General features: G+C 38.1%; 1 non-coding gene across 1 annotated transcript; it reads right to left on the bottom strand.

The window, feature by feature from the left end:
• Window positions 1–4,230: 4,230 nt before the first annotated feature.
• TRNAG-CCC (transfer RNA glycine (anticodon CCC)) lies at window positions 4,231–4,303 on the bottom strand. Its single transcript has one exon. It is a non-coding gene; the product is annotated as a tRNA-Gly (tRNA).
• Window positions 4,304–5,350: the final 1,047 nt, after the last annotated feature.

Genomic DNA, 5,350 nt, shown 5'->3' with positions numbered 1-5,350 from the left:
TCAAAATACCAATCTTGTATATATTTTCTTAGTTTTATCCCTAAGTATTCTGTGATTTTTTTGCTATTGTAAATGGTATTTTTAACATTTTAATTTCCAGTTGCTTATTGCTATTATATAGAAATATGATTGATTTTTATATATAAATCTTGTGTCCTACAACATTGTAATATTCATTTATAGTTCTAGTAGCTTTCTGGTAGATTCTTTGGGATTTTCTACATAGACAATCATCTTGTCTTTGAAGAAAGATACGTCGCAGAGAGACAGGAGGTAACTAAAGGGGGGATCCCACTGGTCAAATACGGGACAATTTGAGCATCAAAATAAATAATAATAGTGAGAGATTATTATTTACAATATAAGAATAAATAAGCTGATACAAATGGATATATAGATAAATGAGGGAATAAGTGAATGAATGGTGGAGAAGGGAAAGCTCTTCTTTAGTTAAATGTAAATTAATAAGTGAGGAAAGAATGATAGAATTGGAAAATCATCATTTGAAACCTATCATTACACACCACTATATATAAAATAGATAACCAACAAGGACCTACTGTATAGCACAGGGAACTATACTCAATATCTATAATAACCTATAATGGAAGAGAATGTAAAAAAGAATATATATGTATGTTTATATTTATATATATGTATAACTGAATCACTTTACTGTATACCTGAAACTAACACATTTTAAATCACCTATTTTTCAATAAACATTTTTTAAAAACCCATCATCATAACTGATTCAGGCAAGTGTCATCAATGTATGTTTTTCAGACTGGCTGGTGAAAGTTTGAAGAGTAAGAAGATATTTACACAGTCTCAAAATATCTCCCTACAAAATACTTATTAACTATAAAAAGTAAAAAAGTAATGTCATAGTGGAGAAGCCTGGCAAACATCACCTTAACCAACCGATCAAAGCTAACAAAGTTAGTATCACTGGTAACGATGTTAATTGACAGCATGTGCCTTCTGCTGTGATGCACTTCTGTGGAACTGTGGCTAAATTAGTGTAACCCAAATCTAATCACGAGAGAATATCAGAGAAACTCAGATAGAGAAACATTAACTCACAAAATAACTGGATCCCCAGAAAGGTGGAATAGATAAATTTCCCTATTCCTTGTACTAATTACAACTAAAACCCCTAAACACTATATAGAAAACAAACATAAGACTCTAAAACGTGGAGAGAACCTCAGGACCCAAGGAATGACATGTTGGCAAGTTCCCTGGATTTTCTTTTTGTCTCATGGATCAGACTTGGATCTGAAGAAGCTGGCAACCGTGAAACCAATGGGTGCAGATAAGAAAGCCCCAACAAAAGCCTGCTTCTTAGCTAAAGGACCAGGAAAGGGGCCATCTAGCAAGACTGAAAATTTTTAAGCAGTAACCATTTAACTCCAGCCAAATACCACAGACGAAAACTGTGGCCCGGCCTATATTCTTGCCAACAAAGGCTGGGGGGAGTCTAGACTTCCACCCTTGCAGCCTGTAACAAGGTGCCTCAACAACCCTGTAGGGTGACATCAGAGAAAGCCAAGTAGGGAGCCAGGACTTTCATCCCCATCTGGGAATAACAAGGATCACTACCCCAAGGCATCAGTGGAGACCATGAGAAGATCTGGAACTCCAACCCCCCAATCAGCAGTAATGATGAGCCCCTTCATTTAATATCAATGGAAACCAAGTGAGGAACCTGGATTTCTACCTCCACCTGGCGGTAACAAGATGGCACCCCCTACGTTCCCTTGCTGGAGTGGTGTCAGAGAAAAGGCCAACTAAAATAGATTTAGGGCTTCCCTGGTGGCGCAGTGGTTAAGAATCCGCCTGCCAGTGCAGGGAACACGGGTTTGAGCCCTGGTCCGGGAAGATCCCACATGCTGCAGAGCAACTAAGCCTGTGCGCCACAACTACTGAAGCCTGCATGCCTAGAGCCCATGTTCCGCAACAAGAGAAGCCACCGCAATGAGAAGCCCGTGCACCACAACGAAGAGTCTGCTCGCCGCAGCTAGAGAAAAGCCTGCACGCAGCAACGAAGACCCAACACAGCCAAAAATAAATAAATAAATAAATAAAATTTTTTAAAAATAAAATAGGTTTAGATAAGACCCAGAATCATATTTAAAGACATAATATGAAAATGTCCAGGTTTCAGTGGAGAATCACCAAGAACCAAGATCTCAAACTGAATGAAAAAAGACAATCAATAGAAGCCAACACTAAGGTGACAGAGTTGACACATTACCTTTCAGAAAAAAATAATTCGAATGAGAGTGGATTTCTTATCAGAAACTGTGGAGGCCAGAAGAAAGTGGTACAATATTTTTCCAGTGATGAAAGATTGACAACTCGGAAATCCTATACCCAGTGAAAATGCCCTTCAGGAATGAAGTGGAAATCAAGACATTGTCAGATGAAGAAAAACTAAGAGAATTTGTAGTCACCAGACCTATCCTAAAAGAATGAGTAAAGGAGTTCTCTAAACAAAGGAAATTATAAAAGAAGGAAACATGGAAACTCAAAAAGAAAAAGAAAAAAACTATGATAATTAAAAATATAGGTAAATGCAGTAGGCTTTCTTTCTCCTTTGATTTTGACTCAGTTTTTGTTCTATGTTTGTCATACATATTCCTCTTGATTATGTTTCACAGTTGAAGCAAAAATTATATCACTGCTATGGGCTGAATGTTTGTGTCTCCCCAAAATTCTTAAGTTGAGGGACTTCCCTGGTGGTCCAGTGGTTAAGACTCCGAGCTCCCAGTGCAGGGGGCCCAGGTTCGATCCCTGGTCAGGGAACTAGATCCTGCATGCCTCAACTAAAGATCCTGAGTGCTCCAACGAAGATCCCACATGCCACAACTAAGACCTGGAGCAGCCAAGTAAATAAATAAATAAATAAAACTATCAAAATTCTTATGTTGAAAACCTAATGCCCAAGTTGATGGTATTAGGAGGTAGAGTCTTTAGGCTGTAGCAGAAGAAGGTGATTAGGTCATGAGGGGGAGCTCTTGTGAATAAAAGAGCTTTATAAAAACCTTTATAGGGACTTCCCTGGTGGTCCAGTGGGTAAGAGTCCACGCTCCCAATGCAGGGGGCCTGGGTCCGATCCCTGGTCGGGGAACTAGATCCCGCATGCCGCAACTAAGAAGTCTGCATGCTGCAACTTAAAAGATCCCACATGCCACAACTGAGACACAGTGCAGCCTAAATAAATAAATAAATACTTAAAAAAAAAAAAAAGCTTTATAAAAGAGACTTCACAGAGCTCCCTAGCCCCTTCCACCATGGGAGGACACAGTGAGAAACCAGCGTCTGCAACCCAGAAGAGGGTCTTCACCAGAACCCAGCCATGCTGGCACCCTGATCTTGGACTTTCAGCCTCCAGAACTGTGAGAAATAAATTTCTGTTGTTTATAAGCCACCCAGTCTATGGTATTTTTTTACAGCAGCACAAATGGGCTAAGACAATCACTGTCTGATGTTCTAAATATATGTAGAGGAAATATATAAGACAACAGAGTGCTGGAAGTTCAAGAAATGCAATAAGGCAAGTAATGAAAATAAAACGCATTCCGATTGGAAAGGAATACATAAAACTGTCCCACTGGAGATGACATGATTGTCTACATAGAAAAACCAAAGAATCTCCAAAAAAAAAAAAAAATCTAAGAAGCAATATGTGAGGTCATCAAGGTTTCAGGATACAAGAAAACCATAAAAAAAATCAACTGCATTTTTATATACTAGCAATAAACATATGGACACTGAAATTAAAATACAATACCATTTAAATCACTCAAAAAAAAAAAAGAAAGAAATACTTGGGTGTAAATCTAGCATTGTATCCTATGAAGCACAAAAGATTTTAATTTTGATAAAGTCCAATTATTATATATTTTTTCTTTTGTTGCTTGTGCTTTTGGTGTGATATCTAGGCAAGCATTGCCTAATCCCAGATCACAAACACCAGCTGAATTGCAAAAAGCAAATCAATGGAAGAAAGAGTCTTTTCAACAAATGGTGTTGGCGTAACTAGACAGCCATAGGTAGAAAAATAAGCCTTGACCTAAGTTTCACATCACATAAAGAATTAACATAAAGTATATCATGGACTCAAATGTAAATTGGTTTTTTAAAAAATATTTATTTATTTATTATTTATTTATTTATTTTGGCTTTGCTGGGTCTTAGTTGCGGCATGCGTGCAGGATCTAGTTCCCCGACCAGGGATTGAACCTGGGCCCCCTGCATTGGGAGTGCAGAGTCTTACCCACTGGACCACCAGGGAAGTCCCTCAAATGTAAATTGTAAAACTATACAACTTTTAGGAAAAAATATTGCTGACAATCTTTGGGGTATAAAATAAAGCAAAGAGTTTTTAGACTTTAAACCAAAATTGTTATCCATAAAATAAACTGATAAATTTTACTTCATCAAAATGAAAAACTTTTGCTCTGTGAAAGACCCTGTTAGGAGGATGAAAAGACAAGCTACAGACTGTAAGAAAATACTTACAAACCATATATCCGACAAATACAAGTATCTAGACCATAAAAAAATTCCCAAAACTCACCAGTAGCCTTTTGTCTTGTCGCATGCATGAAAACAAGATGTGTCGGCAGCAGTTCTACTGGAGTTACATACGAAAATTCAGCCAAGATTCTCACTCTTGCTGCTGCGCTCCCTAAACCTGCATGGTTTGATCTGGAAATATAATGCGTCCCACCAGTGTCTACGTCAGTACACAAAGGATATGGACTTCATCAAACTGGAATAAACAATCTTCCTTGAATGGATCATTCTAAACATCTACCAGTCAAAAGAAAAAATGCTAGCTCTTCCTACAACAACAACAAACTCCACAGTAAAAAGCAAACAATCCAAATAGCAAACAATCCAAAAGCAAACAATCCACGGACAAAAGACATGAAGAGACGTTTCAACCAAGAAGTCACACAGATGGCAAATGAACACATGAAACAATGTTCAACATCATCAGCCATTAAGGAAGTGCAAAATAAAATCACAATGAAGTACCACCTCACCCCACTCACACTGCGAAAATAAAAAATACAGACAGTATGTACCAAGTGTTACTGATAGTTTGGATTACTCATACATTGCTGCTGGGAAAGCAAAATGGTATAGCCACTTTCAACAACAATCTGGCAGTTTCTTCAAAAACTAAATATGTGGGACTTCCCTGGTGGTCCAGTGGTTAAGACTCCGCACTTCCGATGCAAGGGGCGCGGGTTCAATCCCTGGTCAGGGAACTAAGATCCCACGTGCCGTGCGGTCAAAAAAAAAAACAAAACTAAATATGTAATTGCCACAC

Source organism: Eubalaena glacialis, chromosome 2, assembly GCF_028564815.1.
Source record: "Eubalaena glacialis isolate mEubGla1 chromosome 2, mEubGla1.1.hap2.+ XY, whole genome shotgun sequence".
NCBI classification, from domain to species: domain Eukaryota; kingdom Metazoa; phylum Chordata; class Mammalia; order Artiodactyla; family Balaenidae; genus Eubalaena; species Eubalaena glacialis.
The sequence above is the reverse complement of the archived record's forward strand: the minus strand, read 5'-3'. Positions and strand labels throughout refer to the sequence as shown.